At 43.7% G+C, this 25750-nt stretch overlaps 1 long non-coding RNA gene across 1 annotated transcript; it reads right to left on the bottom strand.

Annotated features, from left to right (window-relative positions):
• Positions 1 to 987: 987 nt before the first annotated feature.
• LOC129340905 (uncharacterized) lies at positions 988 to 3496 on the bottom strand. Its single transcript, XR_008598076.1, has 2 exons — positions 3457 to 3496; positions 988 to 2225 (listed from the first exon to the last, which is right to left on the bottom strand). It is a non-coding gene; the product is annotated as an uncharacterized LOC129340905 (long non-coding RNA).
• Between the last annotated feature and the right edge of the window lie 22254 nt (positions 3497 to 25750).

Here is a 25750-nt window from a genome sequence, read left to right as displayed (position 1 = left end):
GGACAGAGGATCCCCCCAATCTCAGCCTCTGCTCCCTGCCACCTCTCACCTGGCTGATGGGGGGGAAGGCATGAGAACAGTTTAAGCCCCCCCCCCCCCGAGCATGTGCCAGGTCATTTCTGTGTCACAACAGGAATGACGTCACTCCTGGCAAGACACAGAAGCAATTGGGAGTGTACACGTGCTGTGCACATGTGCAAGATAGGTTCTTCCATCACATCCCCCCACAGCAATGTCCCCTATCCCCTGGTTTGAGCCCCAGGGGAACTGAAAATCCTACAAAGCTATAGACACTTTCTAGAGTCTCATTTTTGTTTGGGGGAATTGCAGCCTGGATGGGCAGAAGTTATCAGTCTTCTGCTCAATTTTCTAGCCCACCTTAACTCACCTCAACTTTGTAGCCTGCAACTGCACACTGGAGAAAGGGTAGATGATATTTAAAGCAGATTTTGGATAACAACCTAAAATGGTATTTTCTGTGACTCTTAGGCAGAAATATATGGAACCCCCAAACATTCCTTCTGAGAATTAAAAAACAGACAAGCGGCCATTTTCCCCATTACTCCATCTCTAAGCTGAGAAACATGTCATCTGCTACTTTTTTTTGTCTTTTGTGGAACTACTACAGAGATCTGAAGTGAGCTGTGGCTTATGAAAGCTCATACACTACCCCAAATTTTATTCGTCTTATAGATGCTACTGGACACTTGCTCTTTTCTGCTGCTACAGACAGACTAACACGGCTACCCATCTTGATCTACTACAGGGACAGAGAGTCTTTTCATAACAGAAGTTTAATAAGTCATGTAGCCAGTAGCTGCTGCTTCTTGAATGTTGGACTATTGGGGACTTCATTTTTATTAAAGGAGGGCATTCTAATTTCCTTAAAAATTCCTTAAAACTTGAGGCTTCCTGTCCCCCCCCCCCCCGGAAAAATACTCCATGTTGAAAGCAAATTAAAAACAAGAAATGTCTATGACAGGAAAGTGAGGCTTTGATAAAGTGTCGGTTTTTATTCTGCAGCTGAAGAGATGCACAATTCCACAGTTTCAGCAAAGAACAATATCAAGTAAGTACAATGCATAATCTGTTTTTGCATGCCATAATCTACAACAGTGGTTTTCAAATTCTGTCCAATGAAACTTGGGATCCTTCAAAAATTTAGCAAAGGTTCTTCCATGATAATGGCACAAATGCTTTACCAAAGGACAACTTGCTTAAAGACTTAACCACTTCAGATCATACTCCCAGATCACATGGGGAATCAGTGAGGCACAGCAAGACTGGACAGAGCATTCCTCCATGAACTGAATTTGAGAGCCAGTTTGGTGTAATGGTTACGAGTGCGGGACTCTAATCTGGAGAACCGGGTTTGATTCCCCACTCCTCCACTTGAAGCCAGCTGGGTGACCTTGAGCTAGTCACAGTTCTCTGGAGCTCTCTCAGCCCCACCCACCTCACAGGGTGTTTTGTTGTGGGGATAATAATGGCATACTTTGTAAACCGCTCTGAGTGAGCATTAAGTTGTCCTGAAGGGCGGTATATAAATGGGATGTTATTATTATTATTAAGTTGTCCTGAAGGGCGGTATATAAATGAATGTTATTATTATTATTATTATATGTGTCTCAGGACATGCCCCAGAATCATTGAAGATGTACTAGAGGTCAATGGGAGATGTGCAAGTTTCCATTAACAGCTGGAAGGGCTCATAGGAGAAATATGATAAGCAACAAGATCAATAAATAACAAATAAAAGTCCTTCCTAAAAATTAGCTGAAGGAAGAAAGCTTTTTAATTTTTAAAAAAACTGGCCTAAAACGGAAAAAGTGGACACATCAAGAACAGATTCCGAGAATTGATATTGATTTCTCATTTTCAGCTCTCAGCTTTTCTGTGGATTGCGACTTCCGGGCTCAGCATCAGTAGAAAGAACGGCAGCCCCCTTGACTTCTTTGCATCGACTTCTGAGAATAAATGCTGGTGATCTTGGAACTGGAGACTCCCCCTGCAGAGATGGTCCCAAATCCACCGCTACTGATTGCCTGGCAGGCTGGTGCACATGGGTTGTACTGCTCAATGCAAAGTGGTTGATCAGGGCAGTAGATTGAGGGACCAGGGATGGAAAGAACAAAGGGTGGGGGCTGGATCGTAACGGTCATGGGAGGGCAGGTTGCATAGCACTGGTTCCGTTCGCAAGACATCTTTCTTCAGCTGTTGTGTATCTGAAGGAACATATCAGGATGAGGATAGATATAGTGCAAAAAGGTCAATTAAAATATGAATCTCATAGCACCCAGGATCCATTTTCCAGTAGCCATTCAAGACCTAATCAGGAGGTCTATAGAAAGTGGCCAGTAGGGATTTGGACATTTTGCTGGCACACAAAAAGCTATTTATAGTTTGCTACCTGGATAGCCCAGGTGAGCTATCCAGTCAGATCTCAGAAGGTAAGCAGGGTCGGCCTTGGTTAGTAACTGGATGGCAGACCAGCAACGAAGACAAGGGTTGCAGAGGGAGACAATGGCTAACCACCTCTGTTAGTCTGGCCATGAAAACCCCACCAGGGGTCGCCATAAATCAGCTATGGCTTGAAGGCACTCTCCACCACCAATTATCCTACTTACCTTGTCTTTAGTTTTGAAGATGGGTTTTATTATATAGCATATTGTATGGGTTTTATATGCATTTTGTATTTATAGCGTACGTCATTGAATATATAATACTGATTTATTGATGTACCAATAATATAATTTCTAGGGCGGATTCTATGCAAGGAAACAAACAGTGCAAAGACTAAGAACCACCGGTTCAACTCAAACAAGGAAAGAACAAAATGAAAACAGGGATATGAGAATTCAAAACAGAAGGGAAAAGAAGTTAAAAACCATCCCTGCTAAATATATACAAATTCTCCTATTGCCTCAGCCACTGCATACAACTTTGTTTACTGTCTAGTCAGCGTCACAAATGTCTCCTATTGCTATTAAGTGCTTTGAGATAAAGTTTCAGTGCTGAGAACTTCATGTCTGGCTCGTTGATTAGCCCAAGACTCCCAAGGAAACAAATCACCAAGGGCCACGCTACACATGACGAATGACACTTGAACGGCAAGTGGATTGAGTGGAGGGCAAATGAACAGGGAGAAATACACTTGCCATTCAAGTGTCATTCGTCATGTGTAGCTTGGCCCCAAGTAAAGTATGCTGCCAAGTTGCAACCAACTCATGTCAACCTCCCACTTTATGGGGTTTTCAAGGGAAGAGATGAGCAAAGGTGGTTTGCCATTGCCTTCTTCTTCCATAGCAGCCCCAAACTTCCTTGGTGGACCTCCCATCTAAGTATCGACCCTGCTTAGCTTCCAAGCTCTGACAAGATCTGGCTAGTCTGGGGTACTGGGGCTGCTACCAATTCTTTGTAAACCACCAATATTAACATACATCTCAAAAAACTTACCTGCTTATCCAATGAAAAGAACTCCGGTGAAGATTCTCTGTGGCAAAAGGAGATTGTGCTGCACCATTGTGTCTTGCAAGTTTTTATACATGTTCTTAAGGCGTCTCAGAGTATGACACCCTTTGTTTTCACAAGATTCTAATTAACTCATAACAACATTTCCCCTTCTGTAACACCCAAATTCCTTCTATGAGTGAGTTAACTATTAGTAATCCTACTTCCCTATTTGCTCATATTTCGCCCCACTGGTAGTTTCCTTTGTTTGGAAATAATTCTGAGGAAAATGTTTCGGGGTGTTCACTTTTAGAGATCTAGAAGAACACCTGAAACAAAATTCAAAGGCCATTTAGGAGTTCCGTTCAACCGAAATAATATCCGAGTAAAGAACTGAAGGAGATTTGTGGAATGTATAGTTTGGGAATGATGGGTTACACATCTCCACCCACTTTTGGGATATTGTGAATGGATCTACTATACATCAAGAGTTGGGGCTAAAAGTATCAGCAAAAATCCAATGCAGTGTTGAAGAAATGCTGAAATGGAGCCTTTATGCCCTAAGTAACACATACTTAAAGCAACAGATAGGACATAGTGGGGAAGTCTATGGTTTCTATCTAGTGAAAGATCTCTTTGATACCACCTCCCTACAATGCAGCCCTGAGTATAAAAACTCTCCTGAATAATTCAGTTTTGCATCATTTGTGGAAAGCCAGGAGAGTGGGGGCTCTCCTGACCTCCTCAAGGAGGCCATTCCATAGGGTAGTGGCCACCACAGAGAATGCTTGTATGAGCTGGTCCCTTCCCCCTTGGTCACTTCTGTTTGCCCAAACATCCTTTTTACGTGGATCATGTTCTGTGTAAATTTAGGGTTGGGTCAAAACGTTTTGATTTTGTGAGCAAAGCTTGGGTTGGGGGGCTGGAAACAAAAACATTTCTTCATAAAACCATACTCACTTTATTTACTGGTTACTTTTTGCCCAATGAGCGCAACTCCCTCAACTTAAGAACCATTCCCCCTGGAAAGCATATCTAACCAGTCAACTATGATCAGAATGTACAAGAATCATGTATATATCTGTTACATGTTTCACTGAAATGTCTTTCATATTGATTGTATTGCTCCACACTGTGTAATCCACCTCAAGTATCAGTGAGAAAAGCGGACTATAAATAATGTAAAAAATAATAAATAAATTCTGGGGATATAGTAGTGAGGCGAATTGGGCAAGAACGAATGAAAAAGCTGGCTGGATCCAGCTCGACATGCATATTGTTTCAAATTCTATTTTTTATTTAACCTACACTTTACAAAACCTTACAATGACCCTGTACAAACATTCCTTGCTTTAGAAACCAGTCTGGAACAGCCCACCCTAATAAGTAGGATATCAAGAGCTGATTCTGCACATGTTGGATAATGCACTTTCAATGCACTTTATCAATTGTTTGAAGTGAATTTTTTGTTCTGCACACAAAAAAATCCATTCCAAATGATCTATAAAGAGGCTTGGAAGTGCAATATCCAACGTAAGTGGAATCACTCAATGTTAGAATAAATAAATATCACAGAAGTCAAATCAAAACAACCAGAACAAGTAGAAAATATGTTTAATTGGTAGGAATGTGGGGTTATTAGTGAGTGCCCTGATTGTAATTTTTGGGATTCTGGGGTGGACTGGAAGAGGTTGCTGAGACTTGAGTAAATTCCCAGAACCACAGAAACACTTATGGCTGCACAGTCTATGTTGTGTGTCTTTTGCAATCCAAACCTCTAGGGAACTTGCTGTCAGTTATTGGGCAGCACGTGTTTGCCACATGGAGCAAGACTCATGAATCACTCTCCACAGAAACTTTTAAAACAACCCCTTACTGCAGAAACTCAGGTCTGTGCACTGGCAATGCAATCCTAAGAAGATTTAAAAGGTAAAGGTAGTCCCCTGTGCAAGCACCGAGTCATTACCGACCCATGGGGGGACATCGCATCACGACGTTTTCTTGGCAGACTTTTAACGGGGTGGTTTGCCATGGCCTTCCCCAGTCCTCTACACTTTACCCCCAGGAAACTGGGTATTCATTTTACCAACCTTTGAAGGATGGAAGGCTGAGTCAACCTTGAGCTGGCTACCAGAATCCAGCTTCCGCCGGGATCGAACTCAGGTCGTGAGCAGAGCTTGCGCTGCAGTACTGCAGCTTACCACTCTGTGCCATGGGCCTTTTACACCCTTCAAAACTCATGGACTTCTATGGGCCAGTAGGATTTAACTCTTTTTTGGATTGCCCAGTGGGTGAATCACTATTTTCTAGATGATAACTGGTCACATTACCCACTCCACAGGCACCTCCCTCTCTCCCTCTCTCTCTCCCTGGATCGCAGCCAATAGCCTTGCAATTCATTGAAAGTTACTCATGAACTTAGTTGGGTCTGCCGATTGTCATATTGCCCGAATCTTTCATCTCTTGGTTGTGAGGGGCAGGGGGACTTACGGTCATGAAGTTTCCAATTAAATTTCTAGCTTATGCCATGAAATATCCCAGTCACCAGGGGTCATTTTGTAGAAAAAGAGATGGAGGAACTCATTAGCATAACTCATTAGCATATGCCACACACCTTGTCAGCACCGGAAGTGTGTCATTGGCATACTTGATTTGCATATGCCACACCTCCTGACATCACCTATCCTTGCTGTTTTGGACCCCATCCTGGCCATTCAGGGCTGAAATTGGGCCCAAAATGGCAAAAAGGGGCTGAAAATGTCCAAAAAGGGGCCCCAAATGGTCAGGATCGGGCCGCTGCTGAGTGGGAGAGTGATCCACCACCTGTCAGAGGCCCAATCCAGGCTGAAATTGGCCCAAAATGGCTGAGAGTCAGGTGGGTGGGGCCACCTGACATGTGACCTCTTTGGGGAACTGCCGGAACTGCATTCCTGTGCATTCCCCCTCGAAATGAGCCCTGCCTGTCACTATGTTTAAGTGAACAGATAATTGATGGGAGCTAGGGACAACAATCATGATGAAGAATATCCTTATCCGGGATACAAATGAATAAGGAACCACATGGGAAGTGCCTATAGTATTTTCAAATGAAGAAATTGAAAAATCACAGGACGCTCTTGTTATGTTAGACGAGACACCGACGTTTTTTCTTGCTGACACAATTTTTAGAGCTCTAATCGTGTTGAATTGCAGAGTTTGCTCTTTATATTAGGAGTGAACCCAAAGACTGAGTACTTTTCATTTGCTTTTTGTCAGAGGCAAAAAGCAACCTTCCCGCAGTTTGGTAATTTTTAAGAAGTTGCTATGTACAACATTCACCCATTCAGAAAGAGGGCAAGAATTATCATTCAAATTGAGGTATTTGACAACATTATATCATTATGTTTGCTATGTGGTACCTGCTTGGCTATACTTCTGGGGAGGTGTGAGTTTACCAACCTCCAGGTGGGACCTGCAGATCTCCTGGATTTACAACCAATCTCCAGGCTTCAGAGATCAATTCTCCTGGAAAAAACGGATGCTTTGGAGGGTGGAGTCCAGGGCATTATACCCTGCTGAGGTCCTTCTCCCCAAACCCTGTCTTCCACAGACTCCACACTCATATCTTCAGAACGTTCCCAACCCGTAGCTGGCAACCCTAGGAAGGAAGGTAAGATCGCCAGCTCTGGCATGGGAAATTCCTCGAGATTTGGAGGTGGTGTTTGGGGAGGGCATAGTTTGGGGAGATGAAGGAGCTCGATGGGGATGTAATACACTGGAGTCTACCTTCTGAAGCTGATATTTCCTTCAGGGAAATCGGTCTCTGCAATCTGGAGATCCCATGTAATTTTGAAGAACTTTAGCTCCTAACTCATGTTGGCAATTCCATGGGGGAGCAGAACTAGTTTGAGCTGATTGGACAATGAAGAAGTAATAAGAGAAAGTTAGCAAGGCATTTTTGCAGGAGCGTTTGACCATCCATAAAACATGATTTCCCTCACAACACAGTTTCACACCATCCTAATGTTACCCACGTTTGGAGAGGGGCTATGGATCAATTGGTAGAGCCTCCGCTTTGCATATGGAAGGTCCCAAGTTCGATCCCTAGCATTTCCAGTTTAAAAAGGAACAGGAAGTGAACATTGTGAAAAATTGCTGACCAAGACCCTCAAGAGCCGCTGCATATCTTAGACAATACTAATCTTGATGGACCAAGAAACTGATTTGGTATAATGCAGTTTCATGTGTCAATGTGTCCCAACGAAGTATACCTTAAAACAAAGAAGGCTGTTGCTCACTCCCTTTATTGTCTTCATCCCTTGCACACCCTCTTATACATATTTTCAACTGTCTCCCCAGGAACATGCATTCCAATAACTCATATCCTGGATATCCATTATGATAGAAACTCTTTTACTCATGGTGTGACACCCCAAAGAAAGCCAAAAAAGAAAAGAAAAGGCAGATGACTAAGCAAGACAAAATTCTTTCAGTGGTACCCAGCCCTTCAAAATTTCACTTGGACCTGCCCAGCCAGGTGGATGTGCTTAAAATGACTGTCATGAATAAAGCAATCCTCTAAGCCTTCTTGGAGGAATACTGGAAATGACACATGTGTGTCTGCTGTCCAGTTTTCATTGAGAGTTCTGCACACCAAGTTTGGACACTTTGCAACACTTCTTGACTCAAGCCTATAGAAAAAACAGAGGGTGGAAATATATGTTTCTAAGTACCTAAGGACACTCAAATGCAGGATTTTATGCGTGGCTTTCAATTCACATGCAGGCTGTTCTTGCTCAGCTCAAGCGAATGCTGCTTTCATGGGAGCTCCTTTTGTGTGATCACATCTGCAAGTGATTTTGGAGGGCAAATCACCAATTCTGTTTTCACTGTGAGAACAAGTACTGTAGCCTCCTTTGACTTTCCAGTTTGCATTTGGTGTACCCAATTTGAGAGTCAGTTTGATGTAGGGGTTAAGAGCGGCAGGACTCTAATAGGGAGAACCGTGTTTGATTCCCCACTCCTCCGCTTGAAGCCAGCTGGGTGACCTTGGGTCAGTCACAGCTCTTCCAGAGCTCTCTCAGCCCCACCCACCTCACAGATGATTGTTGCAAAGATAATAACAACACACTTTGTAAGCTGCTCTGAGTGGGCATTAAGTTGCCCTGAAGGGTGGTATGTCAGACTGTGGCTTATTAAAAGTTGCAATCCAGACTATCTCTTGCAATTAGACATGAGTCCATTGGTTCCAAAAGATTTTACTGAATATAAACAACCATTATAGTCCACTGGCCAAGATTCAATATCCTGGCTGGTACACGTGTATTGTTACGAATGAAGGTAAAGGTTAAGATACAAAATAGTATAGCCCAGCAATTCCCATCCTCCCCCCACAGTTCTCAAAACATGAGGCTTGAAGCTGAGAGAATGAAACTTTCCCAAGGCTGGAAAGGCTGTAGTCAAAACAGTGCTCTTTGTTGAGATAAGTGTTGCTGGACTGCTTGGCATCTGCAAAAGAAGAGCTTAAAACACTGACAGCATTAAAATGGATTCTCTCTGGTTAGAATACACAAGGAACATATGTCAGACCTGACACAGTATATATATCAAATGTTGTTGTTGTTGTTATTATTTATTTAAAGTGTGAGAAAGTGTCAAGAACTACATTTCAATGAATGGATGTGGGGGAAACTAGGATACTTTTAGCAGTTGAGAAGGAACTGATATAGTACACATGAATGTATTTATGTGCAAATCGGAGTGTGACTGTGTGAGCAAGTGCATGGAAAGTTGGAGGGGCGACGTGAAAAGAGGTTCACTTGAGCGTTCCTAGGTACTTGGTAACGTGTATTTTCACCCAGAGGCTGACTGAAAAGGAAATGATCCCTTGGGATATAACGTTCTTTGAACATCAACCGGAAAGTGATTGTTACCAAGAACACCGTGAAATGTTCATTTTAGTTTCAGGGATGGTAAACTACCATTCTGATGCTGTTCATTAATTAAAGCTTCTCACACAAATATTTTGCCGCACCCTCAAGGCTGACAAAGAAAGAACATCCAAGAAGTCTTCTACTATATACTGTTGACTTGACACCAATAGGATTGGCATATTATTCATTAGTTGTTCACATTTTTATCCCATCCTTTCTCTAAGAAGCTCAGGTTATACACGGATGGAGCAATCCCCCCTTTTGCAAGGTAGATTAGATTAAGAGGGGACAATTGTCCCGAGGTAAACTGCATGTTTTAATTAGCATCGAAGTCTAAAATTCTCATCAGTATCAAGTGAAACTTGATTTCATTTCATTCAAAAGAGTTCAATCATTATTGTCCTTTCATTGTAAGACTTCCAGACCAGTTTTGCATCTTTAGGAAAAGGTTGTGCTATGTATTGCGGCAAACGATCTTGCTCAATATCCGTAAGACCAGAATCAGAGATGTTTGATCATCCTTTGTCTGTTGTTCAGGACATCACATATACCAGGACTGGGGTGGGGTGGGGGGGTGGAATGAAAAAAAAAAAGAATGGAAAATCACTGGTTTTTTTTTCCATAGCCAAACAATATTCTGATGCTAGGCAGAGTGTTTAAAAGGTGGTAAAGTATATTGGTTAGAGTATTGGGCTGGGACATGGGAGAGTGAAGTAATTCTTATCTGTATCACAAAATGGTATCACTCCATCCTCCTGTCCTCAGAGGAGGGGTATGACGTAAAAAATGAGGAATTAATATGAAATTAATGGTATTAATTGTTAGCGTGTTTTTTTTAAGTTTGCAGGCTTTCATTTACAATTAACATCTCCTTTAAGACCCCGAAAAATCCACTCTGAATCTTTCCTGACCAGAGATGGAGTAAATTAGGTGGATGGAGTTTTGGAACGTTGCTGCAGACCTCCCTTATTATTTCTGTTACCTGTAAAAGAAATCTCTTTTCTCAAACCTGCCTCTCATCCTTTACATTGATGACATAAAAACAAAATAAGGAGGCCTGGCCCAGTTTCCCAGACTGGGGGAGGGGTGTTTACTGAGTAACCCCATAGATCCAGAGGAGTTAGCCGTGTTAGTCTGTAGTTGCAAAATCGAAAAGAATCCAATAGCACCTTTAAGACTAACCAACTTTATTGTAGCATAAGCTTTCGAGAATCACAGTTTTCTTCGTCAGATGCATGGAGGGCAAGAAGAAACTGGTCAGATATATAGGTGGAGAGGGGAGGGAGGAGTAGATGCAAACAGTAGCTTCTGATATGGAGATCAGTTTGCTTTTGTTAAGCAATGAGATAATGAGATAACCATTCATAGTCTCTATTCAATCCCAGCTTGACTGAGTCAAATTTACATATGAATTCCAATTCAGCAGCTTCCTGTTGGATTTTATTTTTGAAAGGTTTCTGTTGAACTACAGTGACTTTTAAGTCCTTGATGGAATGTCCTAGTAGATTGAAGTGTTCTCCCACTGGATTCTGGATGTTGCCATTTTTAATGTCAGATTTGTGTCCATTTTTTCTTTTGCGCAGAGATTGGCTGGTTTGTCCAATGTACAGAGCAGATGGACATTGTTGGCACATGAGGGCATATCTCACGTTGGAGGATGAGCAGCTGTAAGAGCCAGAGACAGTGTAGTCGACACCATTGGGTCCTGTAATCATATTTGCTGGTTAGATATGAAGGCAGAGCTGGCATCTGGGTCTGTTGCAGGGTCTGGTTCCTGTGCTGCTAGCCGATTCATGGTTGTAAGTGAGAAGTTGTTTAAGGTTGGGGGCTGTCTGTAGACAAGGAGAGATCTTCCACCCAGGGTTACCCCAGTTTGGCTATAGCCCTGGCCAAAATTACATATTATTTGTAAGCTTAATATATTATTGTATGCCAGGGGTGTAGGATCCCCTGGTCTCACCCCCTGCCCCCTGCCACCACTCACCTGGCTGGTAGGGGGGGAAGGCGGGGGAACAAGCTTCCCAGGCACACTCCCAGGGCAGCTCAACAATGTCACTTCTGCAAGTGATGTCATTTCATCACCTTGAGAGAGTGCTTTGAAGACAGACAGCCTAAGCCACAACCTCATTAGTGTCAATCATAATGCTTAATCCAGCTCCATGGGAGATAATTAAGAGACAGTTGGAAGGATTAATATACTGTAGCACCAGACAAGGTTCATTTAAGGGACAGAGAAAATGGAGGACTGAAGTTGCAGTTCCATATTGTTGGAAGAGGAGGATTCAGCGCTGTCCCTTTCCTCAGGTTTCCGAGGGGGACAAACCAAAGAGCCAGTTTGGTGTAGTGGTTAAGAGGGTGGGACTCTAATCTGGAGAACCGGGTTTGATTCCCCACTCCTCCACTTGAAGCCAGCTGGGTGACCTTGGGTCAGTCACAGCTCTCTCAGAGCTCTCTCAGCCCCACCCACCTCACAGGGTGATTGTTGTTGTGGGGATAATAATGGCATACCTTGTAAACTGCTCTGAGTGGGCATTAAGTTGTCCTGAAGGGTGGTATATAACTTGAATGTTGTTTTTGTTGTTGTTACAAAGAGTTAGAAAGATAGAGAGGTCAGGCACTCTGTTTACTGCTCTGACTGTCTTTTGATATGAAGTTTGCTATTCTCAGGATTTCCTCCTCCTGACTTCCTCTCTCTCACTTTTTCTCTTCCTGGCTTTGTTCCAGGCAACACCTCTCTCCTTCTTGTCCCTCCATCTTGGCAGCATGGATGCAGGCCTTGCCCTGCCATCCATGTCCATTGTTAGACTACGGGCCAAGCTACAAGTGACAAATGACACTTGAACGGCAAGTGGATTGAGTGGAGGGCAAGTGAACAGGGAGAAATACACTTGCCGTTCAAGTGTCATTCGTCACTTGTAGCTTGGCCCTACATAGGTAGTTAGGATCTGTCTCTCCTACTTTCCTAACAGAGTATGGAAATGAGAACTCTCATTTCCTTTCTAAATACAAAGCATGTGTATGATTTATTCTTTTCTCTCCTGCACACACACACAAGCCAGCAGAATGAGCTCACAAACACCTATAATCACGCATCCTATGCCAAATGATAGACTCTACTAATGGCCTAAACATGGAATTCTTTAGTTCGGTTTCTGGAGCCTACATTACAATTTATCACATATATCAGCCTCCTTTCCCAGTACCTAGCCCTATAAATTTCAAAAATTGATGTTGTCACATAGTTAATTTACTGAGCTCCCACTCTGTTTTATTATCTTCCACTTGAGGAGAAGGGAGAACTCTGATTGTGGCAGCAACAGAAACCAAAGAAATGGATGCCAATTATGAAATTCCTTGGAGAGATCCACCTGTTGCTTTTATCATTGTCTTACACCAGTGGGTGAAGACTGATGTTTCATTTGGCATTCCTTCACTGACCCTTCTTCCTCTGTATGTGTTTTAGTTAAGTATGTGTTTTTAATTGTGTGTGTGTGTGTTTTATTTAAAAAAACTGTTTTTAAATTATGTATTCCAAAAGCTGGTTTTAACCTTGCCACTTTAGGTCCTTAGCCTGTGTGGTAATATGGCAAGGAAATGTTGTAAAATAAATAAATTGATAAAGATTCTCCAAGCAATATACATGATCAAGCAAAATGCATGCGGTGGCTGGATTAGGCTAGCTACATTCACTACAGTGCTATTCCAGGGCCCAGCAACTGCATTAACTGACTCTTCATAACCTAGAATGAATAGTTACTTCAATATAATCTCCATCAGCCAATTTTTATGTCCTGCAGTCCTTGTGGAAATGATCACCAAACTTAAGCATGTCGGGAAACTCCCTTTGATCTATCCTATTTATTATGTTTTGCCCATGACTAGAGATGGGCACGATCCGCATTACGATCGAAAAAAACCCACGATAATGGTGATTGCGCGATTGTGACCCGGTGGATCGTGATTGTCCACAGCCAACGATCCAGCGATCGGGAGGGGCCCAGATCGGGGCGATCGGGCTCGGATCAGGAAGCCAGACATTCAGGCATGAGCAATCTATTCCCCTGGCAATGGAGTCAGGGGAATGCCTGAGCTGTGTTTGCCCTCCTTCTGTCGCCCTGGAAACCCAAATGGAAGCCCAGCTTTCCTTGATCAGCAGGGCTTCCTTCCAACCATGGAGCAGCAAAGCAGGCACCAGTTGGGAGAAGACACCCAGGGGAGGGAGGGGGAAGGGGGTGTTCTATAGCTATGGGTACTCCAATCTCATCCCTGCAAACCCTGATAGGCAGCTCTGATGGCCAAACACAGACCTCCTGTGTTGCCGCCGTCATCACCCACCGTTCTTTTCTCGCCAGTGCATTCCTCTTTGGCCTGGTGAGTGGGCACATGGGGGGTGCCACCATTGAGCAGCCAGACCCCCCGTCCCCTGAAGGGAGGCGGCTCGTCTCTGTCTCCCCGGGCCCACTGGGCCCGGCGGCCACTGTCATCACCCACCATTCTTTTCTTGCCAGCGCACTCCTCTTCGGCCTGGTGGGTGGGCACATGGGGGGTGCCACCGTCGAGTGGCCAGACCCCCCACCCCCTGAGGGGAGATGGCTCATCGCCATCTCCCTGTGCCCACCGGGCCCGGCGGCCGCCGCCACCACCCACCTTCCCACATAGCTGGGAATAGCAGCGCACCCCGCTTTGGCCTCCACAATCCACGGATCGGGAACGGGAGATGATCGGTGTGGATCGTTAATTCAGGATCGTCGCTGGCGCCAATCCACAATCAGCTTGACCGTTAATTTTTTTTGGATCATGCCCATCTCTAACTATGACATTTATAGCCAAAGTCTGGGGAGAAGTAGTCGTCCTTGAGATTGTTCTTGGTTCATTCAAGTAAAATATAAAGTAATGGATGTACTTAAAGCACATTTCCTGAACGTTTCTTGTGAGTCATGCAATTGAGAGGGGCATTCGCCCACCAACTTGATTTCGGTGATACATTGCTGAAACATATTTCCTCCAACAAGAACGCTCTGGACGGATTTAGTGACAGGTGGCCCAGGTGATTGCCTGGGTCGCTGGACTTGGGGAGAGGCACCTACACTAACACTTTTAAAATATTGGTTTACTCACCGTAGGCAAGGGTAGATTTTACCATAATCCTGCCATTGGCTAGGTTCAAGGGATGGACCAGATGAACTCTGAGGTTACCCTTAACCTAAGCCTAAACCAATCCTTAAAACTGGGTAGAAGTAGGTGTGGGAGGTGACCTCAGGTGCAAGCCGTACCTTTCACCTCCTCCCTTTCTGTTGACAGTACCATCATGTCATTGCCTTCATCAGAGTGTTGACTTGACCTTGAATGCGGAAGAAAACTTTATTTCTGTGTCATTGTTCTTCATAATCATAGAATCATAGGGTTGGATGGGATCTCCAGGGTCATCTAGTCCAACCCCTGCACAATGCAGGAAATTCACAACTACCTCCACACCCCCAGTGACCCCTGCTCCATGCCCAGAAGATGACAAAACACAAAATATTTCTGCAATCTTGAAGGAAACACTAAACAAATGTACCTTAGATGGGATAAAATTCTCATTTGTGGATTAGGTACCAAGTTTTTTGGGGGGAGACAGCTTTTTGAGTCGGTCTTATTTTTTTAAAGAGGATGATGCTGTAGCTAAAAAAAAACCCAAACATCTTCTGTTCATTACATCTTAGCATTGTGATGGGGAGGGGAATTTCTTTTTCCAAAATTCACTTTTTTAGATATAGCCATTGATTTTTTTCCCTTTTAAAATAGGGTTTTCTCTTCCATTTCATGCTTTGTTGAAGAAACAATGCACCATTTTGCAAATTCGGCCCTTGCAGCTGTTTTATGTTACTCAGCCCAGGTGGGTGCTCTAGCAGGATTATAGGAAGGTTTGGGAAGACACTGTCTGCCTCAAAGCATGTACAGAGTGGGATTCTGAAATTTTGTAGAACTTCCCTTCCTTGCCTTTGTCTCTTCAAAACATTTTTTTATCAAAATGGAATGGATTAGAAACTGACTCCAAATTAGAGATGGGCATGGACAGGGAAAAAACCCCGAACACGATGTTCGTTGTTCGTTGCCACCCACGAACAGGGGATCATGAACAACCACGGACACGACCCTGTTCCTGGGCATGTTCGTGGTTGGCTGTTCATGGGAGGGGGGGGAGAGACTTGGAAGGGAAGAAAGTTCCCTGTGCCATTTGCAAAAGGCACGGGGAACATCCTTCCCGTCAAAGTCTCCCTCCTTCCAGCTGTTTAGAAGGAGGGAGGGGAGACTCTGAAGGGAAGAAGGTTCCCCATGATCGAAGGTGACAATTTTGAATAATGATAATTCTGGATAATAACTGCGATGGGAAGCCAACAAATCGATCCATTTTAAATCTTCATCCTGGCAGTTATTATAGTGAAACTTGATCAAATACAAGTACAATCAAACATTTCATTTCTCTCCAACGCCATCAGCAGCCATCCTTCATTATAGGCAGTTATTATCCAGAATTATCATTATTCAAAATTGTCACCTTGGATCATTAATATACAGAAGATTTGTATCATTGTGTTTATTCAATTGGGCTTATTCCCAGGAAATTGTTCTTAGGCTTGCAGCCTTGCTCTTGCTCTTGCTCTTGCTCTTATTCTTGCTCCTGCTCCTGCTCTTGCACTTGCACTTGCTCTTATTCTTCCTCTTGTTCTTGCTCTTATTCCTGCTCTTACTCTTCTTCTTCCTCTTGCTCTTGCTCCTGCTCCTGCTCTTGCTCTTATTCTTCAAGTCTTAGTCTTGCTCTTGCTCTTATTATTCCTCTTGCTCCTGCTCCTGTTCCTGCTCTTGCTCTTCTTCTTGCTCTTGCTCTTCTTCTTCTTCCTCTTGCTCTTCTTCTTCCTCTTGCTCCTGCTTTTGCTCTTACTCTTGCTCTTGATACTTGCTCTTTATTCTTACTCTTGCTCTTATTATTCCTCTTGCTCTTGCTCTTGCTCTTGCTCTTGCTCTTGCTCCTGCTCTTGCTCTTCTTGCTCTTGCTCTTATTCTTCCTCTTGCTCTTACTCCTGCTCCTGCTCTTGCTCTTATTCTTCCTCTTGCTCTTGCTCTTATTATTCCTTTTGCTCCTGCTCCTGCTCCTGCTCCTGCTCCTGCTCCTGCTCTGCTCCTGCTCCTGCTCTTGCTCTTGATACTTGCTCTTGATTCTTGTTCTTGCTCTTATCCAGAATTATCATTATTCAAAATTGTTACCTTGGATCATTTTACAGAAGATTTGAATCATTGTATTTATCTGTACCATCAATAACTAGACTGACTCTGTACAGTACTATGGTTACTTGTTAGACAATATTGTTGTCAGTTTCAAGCACAGGCACATTGTTATCTATATAGGAAACGTGTGATGTTTACTTTTGCACTTGGCACTTCGTAGTTGCCATTGTTAAAGTGACTTTGAATCTTTATAGGATGCTCTACCTTCCCTATGTAACCATATTCTAATATATGTACTATTTGTTTGATGGTATTTCTATATTTAGAGACCTCTTGAAAAGTGATATACAAACCTTTAACTGGAATACTAAATATTTTTCTAGTAAATTTATCACGGCTTAGTTTCTTTGTTGGTTGGGTACGGTACCGTGATACTCTCTTTTTCTCAGTGGTCACAATAAAGTCCCACAAAACTTACTGTGTACTTGAAACATTTCCATCTGCATATGTATGTCTTGTTATGCCAATAAAGGTATTCGATGCGATACATTTCCATACCAAGGATTACTTTCTGATATCCTACCAGCCCTTACACACTGTTGAAGCCTGTCCTTCACATTCTGTATGTTGTATCCATTTGCTATGGAGTGTTTATTCAATTGGGCTTATTCCCAGGAAATTGTTCTTAGGCTTGCAGTCTTATTCTTGCTCTTGCTCTTGCTCTTGCTCTTTGCTCTTGCTCTTATTCTTGCTCCTGCTCCTGCTCCTGCTCTTGCTCTTATTCTTCTTGCTCTTGCTCTTATTCTTCCTCTTGCTCTTGCTCCTGCTCCTACTTTTGCTCTTATTCTTCAAGTCTTGCTCTTGCTCTTGCTCTTATTCTTCCTCTTCCTCTTTGCTCTTGCTCTTATTCTCGCTCCTGCTCCTGCTCTTGCTCTTATTCTTGCTCTTGCTCTTATTCTTCCTCTTGCTCTTGCTCCTGCTCCTACTTTTGATCTTATTCTTCAAGTCTTAGTCTTGATCTTGCTCTTGCTGTTATTATTCCTCTTGCTTCTGCTCCTGCTCCTGGTCTTCTTCTTGCTCTTGCTCTTCTTCTTGCTCTTGCTCTTATTATTCCTCTTGATCCTGCTCCTGCTCCTGCTCCTCTTTTTGCTCCTGCTCCTGCTCTTGCTCTTGCTCTTGATATTTGATCTTGATTCTTGCTCTGGCTCTTCTTCTTGCTCTTATTCTTCCTCTTGCTCCTGCTCCTGCTTTTGCTCTACTCTTGCTCCTGCTCCTGCTCCTGCTCCTGCTTTTGCTCTTGCTCTTGCTCTTGCTCTTGCTCTTGCTCTTGCTCTTCTTCTTGCTCTTGCTCTTGTTCTTGCTCTTCTACTTGCTCTTGCTCTTTTTCTTCCTCTTGCTCTTGCTCCTGCTCCTGGCCTTGCTCTTATTATTGCTCCTGCTCCTGCTTCTGCTCTTGCTCTTGCTCTTAATCCTTGCTCTTAATTCTCGCTCTTACTCTTGCTATTCTGAAAATAAAAAAATAGAATGCTACATCTAAAAAAAATCTGTCAAAGATTTAATATCTGCAAACCTGAGAATAGAGATTAGAGCTTTAGTGCAGATCACATTTAAAAGGCATCACTTAAAAACATTAATAAAATAAAAAATAGGGATTTTCCTTCTGCAGTTGGGACAGTTATATGCACCAAAATCAGTCCAAGGGAAATGACTTTATACCACTGATATCAGTGTGTGGATGTTTTGGCATATGCTCAGAACCCCACTAACAGAATGTCAAGAGACCTTGGAGAAGAGAGCAGTTGTGGGAGAATGAGAGGGCCACGGGAGAGATTTCCAAGGCCCATTCAATTACTGGTGTGTGGAAACAATGAGAAGCAACTCCTGAGGGAAACACAATCAGCACAAAGTCCTAGCCCTACTTACCAAAGCAGATAGAGATATGGCAACTCCCCCCATTATATTTTTACCCACATCTTTTCAGCTTCCTTCAAGATTCCTCAAGCATCTGAGAAAAAGCCTCTAATTTTTTTTTTCACGTTTCAACCCGGGTGAGGTGAGATTTGGGAAGGAACTCTGAAAGAGAGCATCTCAGAAGACTTTTGAAACTCTCAACCAACAGCAATTTCTAAGCAAACTAACCCACCTATGAGGTGAAACATGAGGAAATGAGGACAAAAAAATTACTAACTATGAGATCACTCATTCGGATGTGGGCGTTTCATAAGGGGGGATCATTAGCAATTAATTAGAATGTAATTTTCATGATGTGCATCGTAGTGTCATACTTAAGAAACGGTATAAAAAGCTCCAAGACACAGAGAAACTGTACCAGCAGCTCCTGATAGAGACACTCTCCCTTGGAGTTCTTTTCACTCGAGAACCAGGTAAGTCTTACTGAGATAGATTTAAAACAGGTGACCTGTTAAGACCTAGAAATTGTTCTCTTTCCAATATGATTTTTTTTTAAAAAAAGAACCACAGTCAACAAATACAAATGGTGGGAGCTGATATAAGTGACCATCATATGATTGTGTCAGGTGGGTAACCATGTTGGTATGTCATAGAACAAAAAGATTTGAGTTCAGCTGCTCTTTAGAGACCAACTAGATTTCCAGGGCAAGTGCTTTCAAGAGTCCTTTAAAGAGAGCTTTGAATCCCTAAAGCTCATAACCTGGAAATTTAGTTGGTCTTTAAGGTACTACAGGACACAAATCATGCTCATCATATGATTGTATCTCACATGTGTCTGTAAAGTGCTATCAAGTCACAGCCAACTTATGGAGCCTGCTTAGGGTTTTCAAGGCAAGAGGCAAACAGGGATGCCTCTGCATAGTGATCCTGAACTTCCTTGGTGGTGGTCTCCCATCCAGGGCCTTTTTTCAGCTGGAATGCAGTGGAATGGAGTTCTGGAACGTCTGGAAAATGGTCACATGGCTGGTGGCCCTGCCCTCTGATCTCCAGACACCACTGATCTCACTTAGCGGTGGCGGAGGGCAATCTAAACTCCCCTCTTTCTGGAGATCAGGGGGCAGGGCCACCAGCCATGTGACCATTTTCTCCAAGGGCAACCCACTGAGTTCCACCACCTCTTTTCCCAGGAAAAAAGCCCTGCATCCAAGTACTAATCAGGGCCAACCCTGTTTAGCTTCCATGATCTGATAAGATCAGGCTAGCCGGTCCATCCAGGTCAGGACATACCTTATACAGAACTTAATTAATAAAAGTAAAGATGAACATTATGGTGTATGCAACCATCTGTGGATTTTACAGGACAGGCCTTTCTGTCTTCCAGTTCTGTTGCAGCCTCCTGAGCTCCCTCTTCCCAAATACTTTCCTTGGGATCACTGGGCTATCAGGCACAGCACAGGGGACGAAGCGGAAGTCTGCAGTGAGAGGAGGGAATTGATGGCAATTGCGTTCCTTTCTCTGCAAATGGAAAAGCTGTTCCGCTAGAGGAAGTAAATCGTTGGGCAAAACCTATTATTTATTCATAAATATTTCCAGAGCTAAAGGAGAGGTTTTTTGCTGCAAAATATAAGGAATGTCAAAACATTAGGGTGGTAGATGGTGGCGTGTCCTACACAGGGTCTAAGGACAGCTAAAAATTGGGGCTGTTGATTGAAAGAGTTGGTTCACAGAGCATAGGAAGGGACATCTGTTTTCCATGTTGCTTACCCAATAATTGACCACATCTTAGGTCTGCTTTATGCAGGGGTCATTTCGTAGAAAAAGAGCTGGAGGAACTCATTAGCATAACTCATTAGCATATGCCATGCCCCTTGACATCACCGGAAGTGTGTCATTAGCATAACTGATTTGCGTATGCCACACCCCCTGACATCACCTATCCTGGAGTTTTGGACCCAATCCTGGCCATTCAGGGCCGAAATTGGGCCCAAAATGGCAAAAAGGGGCTGAAAAGGGATCCAAAATGGTCAGGATCGGGCTGCTGCTGAGTGGGAGAGTGATCCACCACCTGTCAGAGGCCCGATCCGGGCCATTTCAGCCTCAATCCAGGCTGAAATGGGACCAAAATGGCCAAGAGTCAGGTGGGCGGGCCACCTGACATGTGACCACTTTGAGGAACTGCCGGAACTGCGTTCCTGTGCATTCCTCCTCAAAATAAGTGCTGGCTTTAAGTATGATGTATAACAAATTATTACAAGTGTTCAGTGTTTTATTTTCTGCTTCAGGTAGGTAGCCATATTGGTCTGCAGTAGATCAGCAGGATTTGAGTCCTGCAGCATTGCTGAGTGCAACAAGATTTTCAGGGTATAAGCTTTTGAGAGCCAAAGCATCTGAAGAAGGAAGCTTTGACTCTGGAAAGTTTATTTCCTGAAAATCTTGTTGGTCTCTTAAGGTACTGCTGGACTCAAATCTTGCTGCTATTTTGTGCTATGAATGTGCTGAGGGCTGTAGTATCATATGAAATGCCTTATACAAGTTGGGTCATTCAGCTGAGTATTGTCAAGATGGACAGCATCTCAGGAAGTGAAGGTCTTCCGTTATCTGAGGTCTTTTAATTTTGGGTCCCCAACCTTTTTGAGCCTGCAGGGGCATTTGGAATTCTTACACAGTGTGATCGGCTCAGCTACAAAATGGCTGCCACAAAATGGCTGCTGCAAGATGCGGAGCCAGCCACAAAATGGCTGCCACAGCTTCCCTTCAATCACACAGTGAAAATCTTTGTGCTGTAGAAGCAGCAATGTTTTTAAAACACTGGACAGCCAATCAAATCTCCAATGGCAAATTAGAAACCACACTTGGCAAAAACCCTACTTGGCTCCACCCACTTTCTAAAAACACTTGGTGCTCATTAAGAAAGAAGAAATAGTGCCCACAGGCACCATATTGGGGACCCCTGCTTTAACTGGAGACATTCAGGATTGAAAATGGGACTGTCTGAATGAGCCACAGCTTTCCCAACTCCAGAGATCACACAGGCACTTTTGCAGGTGATCATTGCTTATTCACGTGTGAGTATGTGTCGTCAGCTTATGGTGACCCCAGCCAGGGGCTTTCAAGGCAAGTCAGAAGAAGAGGTGGTTTGCCAATGCCTTCCCCTGCAGAGTCTTCCTTTGTGACTCTCCCACCCCAGTACTGACCCTGCCTAGTTTACAAAATGCAATGAGATCGGGCTATACCATGCCACTCCTCTCCCCATAGCTTCTGCAGCGAGTCCAAATTCATTCAAATATCTTATTTGTATCATATAACAAAATACTAATGCTTCTCGGGGAAAAAAAGATTTAGGGTATTGTGAGATCCATATTTTACTGACACTTATTCGCTCTTTCTCTCTGATATCTAAATATAGCTCTACACACCCATTGAAAGGAAGATGTCTTGTCAACAGAACCGGTGCTATGCCAGCTGTCCTTCCATGACCGTGACAATCCAGCCACCACCTTTTATGCTTTCCATCCCGGGGCCATCAATCTACTGCCCTGACCAACCACTTTGCATTGAGCAGTACAACCCATGTGCACCAGCCTTCCAGGCAATAGGCAGTGGTGGTTACGGGTCCCTCGCTACAGGGGGCGCCTCCAGTTCTCAGGTGACAAGTATTTATTCCCAGAAGTCGCTGCAAAGAAGCAAGGGTGACTGCCGCTCTTGCCAGTGATGCTCAGTCTCAATGTCACAACCCACAGAAGAATGAAGAAATCAAGATATTTAATTTCCTATGTAAAAAACCTTTCAACCTTCACTTTGGGGGAATCGGTTTATCAAGTTGCAAACAATACAAAGATGGAAGTTTCTCAGTAAGCCTTTCACTGCTGTCTGAGTTGAATTAACAGGAGTTCAATCCCCCCCCCCCCCGAAATGTCCAAATGTGGAATTGTGCATCTATTGCAAAATAAAGTTCTCAACTTACCGAATCCCGCATTTCCTGTTACTTGCATTGTTTCCAAGCAATCTTCCTCCAATACAGATGTTCTTGGGCAAATAAGGACGGCACAAGGACATTAGAATAATGCCCTTTGTTGAAACAGAAACCCAGATAGTCTGACACACAACAGTGGCTATTGGGTACAAACACTATGTACGGGTTTTCCGTACCAGTGGTAACTGTGCACAAGAATGAAATCAGCAGGTGAAACTTTCCTCATCCTGGAGATGCAGGGAGCAACAGTTTTTGATTTGTCAGAAAGAGTTCAAGGGGTTTCCTATAGATCTCTGCAAAATATTCACAGAAAATACTACCTTATCCAAACTTTAGACTTCATCTCTTCCTCTTCAGTACTACATGTCTGTTGCAAGGGCAAGATTAATGGGAAAATTCCATGCACTGGGAAAGCTTGATAATATCTGAGACTTAGAGCCAAGCTACAAGCGACGGCTGACACAGGTTGGACACTTGTCAGCTTCCCTCAAGTTTTGATGGGAAATGTAGGCATCCTGGTCTTGCAGCTGCAATGGAGAGCCAAGCTGTAAAACCAAGACGCCTACATTTCCCATCAAAACTTGTGGTAAGCTGACAAGTGTCCAACCTGTGTAAGGCATCACTTGTAGCTTGGCTCTAAAACTTCTAGTGGCATATGTGGCCAAACAATCACCCACCTTCATTATTGTGTATTTGCAAAGAGGAGACCCAAAATTCCTCCCTTCCCTTTGTGAAGCCAGCAAGGGAGCCCCCTCTTTGCCTCTTCTCATTCCAGGGGCCAGAAATTTGGCCACCTTTTGTTGCCCAATGAGATTCCTGAAGAGGTTGGATGAAGTGTTCTGATTTCTGTGGATGACCAGCCACAAAGCGAAGCAGAAAGACAGAGAAGTTAGTGAGGAACTGCTGTCCATTTGGTCTGTATTATGGTATATCCACATCTTTCCATAGAAAACAGGTCAAACCCAATGTTCTATGGAAGCACAGGGATATGCAATAACACAACCCCGATGGACTTAAGACCGCCACTGTCTTCTCTATCTTTCTTGGATGAGTATACAGAGAGATTTTTTCCCCTCTGCCATAATACAAGAATTCAGAGTCATCCTGTGAAACTGACTAGCAATAGGCACACTGAGGAATTCATCACATACTTGAGAAATACCTTTGTTACACATGAGGAAAGTGAAGGATCAGGTCACCTTCCCATTCCACCTTCCCATTCCAAATCTGTCACAATGATCTACAGAGAGAGAACTGAGAGACGGCTGAGGCACTTGGTTCTCCACCAAGGCAGGACTGGGGTGATAAATGGGCTCTCTGAACATGCCTTACACCCCAGCCGCTGCCAAACAATGCCAATACCTGAGTTAGCCCCCACTCTCTTTCAGCCTCATTGCTCTCTCTGCAATATGTCATTACATTGACCTACCTTACAGGGATGTGTTGCGCTACAGAGCTGAGGCATGTAAAATGCTCTGAACACTCAAAGTAAAGGTATAAGGTCACTCAGAGAAGCAATTCCAAGAATTTTATCTGTAATAATGAAAGAATCTATCAATAAATGGCCAAACAGAGCATGCCAGGGCTGTGCCCCTATCAAACAATATTGTGAACGCACGGAGCTGTAAGGTTGGTGAGCAGGTGCAGTCAGTAAATAAAAGTGTGAAGTATTATTATTAGATTAAGTACCCTTGCAAGCAGGAGTTTTGGAAAGAGATATGGATGACATCTCAATGAAGAACCACCAGAGGGCAGCACTGTGTAAGGAAGCAGAACTGGGGCAGCCGTATGAGGCAGAAACATCTGAGAGCCAAGCTACAAGTGACGCCTGACACAGGTTGGACGCTTGTCAGCTTCCCTCAAGTTTTGATGGGAATTGTAGGTGTCCTGGTCTTACAGCTTGGCTCTCCATTTAATTAAAGTTTACAGAAACCCCCACACACACACCGAGTGGAGGGGAAGGTGGGCTCCCGGCAAGAGCCTGATGCCTGCAATCCCCTCCCGACCGCATGTTCTCCCTCTGATAGACTGCCGCTCTGTAAACTTCAATTAAATGAAGAGCCCAGCTGCAAGACCAGACACCTACATTTCCCATCAAAACTCAAGTTTTGTCCAACCTGTGTCAGGCGTCACTTGTAGCTTGGCTCTGAGCTTTCATTTTTCTGGGTTTGCTCTTTGAAAAACAATGGAAAGAATGAAGACAAGTTTTTATTCCTTGCTAAAAATAATAGGGATGTTTCCAAATCTAACCCCCCCACCCTCCCCGGTGGAAATTCTCCCTAGAACCATGTATCCCAATCTGATGAATCCTGGAATTGCGGAACACATTGAATGGGATGTATATGAGTGGGGATTTAGCATCAGGAACATGCATTATTTTTAGGCAAATTTTATTTAATTAAGTTAATTTATTTAAAAAGTATATTAGCAGCCTTTCTACCTTGCAGAATTCAATGCAGCTTCCAGCTTCCCAGAGCCTTTGGGAGGCGAAGAGGAAACAAACAAACCCTCTGAGAAGCAATCTTTGCTGGCTTTCTAAAGAGGGGAAATTGACAAACCCTTCCGGTCTGTCTCTTAAAACTCAGCTTCCCGGCTAACATAGAGACTCCCTTCAGGTGAGCATCCTTGTGTAATTCGCCTCTTGTAGTTTAGCTCTGAGAATTGCTCATTTCATTCAAAGGAGGCCCATTCAGCCCATCTGATGGCTAAAGTGCAGATTGTTCAATGGTTGCTCTCTGTCCCTTGGATACTCACTAGATATGTTTAAAGAGAAAGCACTCCACACCCTGCCTGTCTTTCACTAGATGGTGTATGTAGCACTTTTAAAAGTTCTGAGCAAGCATTCACTCACGACAGGTCCTTATCTCCTTATCTGGTATACTCCACGGTACCCTTGTGTTTGTGTCTTTCACTAGAAGCATTGCAGAGGAGGAGGGGGGAAGGCTTCCTTCATCATTGCAGAACCTGGGCTGTCAACTCTGGGTTGGAAAATTCCTGGAGATTTGGGAGAGGAGCCTGGGGAGGGTGAGGTTTGGAGAGAGGAGGGACCTCAGCAGGGTATAATGCTATAGAGTCCACCCTCCAAAGCAGCTATTTTCTCCAGGGGAACTGATCTGTATCATCTAGAGATCAGTTGCAATTCTGGAAAAACTCCAGGGTCCACCTGGAGGTTGGCAACCCTAACAGATCTGCTGATTTTTCCCTAGGAAGATATACATCTACAGACATATGATGCTTGAGCAGCAGGATTGGGATCAGTTGCTTCACATATGCTCAGATATCTCCCTCCAGTGCT

The sequence above is a fragment of the Eublepharis macularius genome, chromosome 1 (assembly GCF_028583425.1).
Source record: "Eublepharis macularius isolate TG4126 chromosome 1, MPM_Emac_v1.0, whole genome shotgun sequence".
In the NCBI taxonomy this organism is placed as follows: domain Eukaryota; kingdom Metazoa; phylum Chordata; class Lepidosauria; order Squamata; family Eublepharidae; genus Eublepharis; species Eublepharis macularius.
Note: the sequence above shows the minus strand (reverse complement) of the source record. Positions and strands in the feature narration are given on the sequence as shown.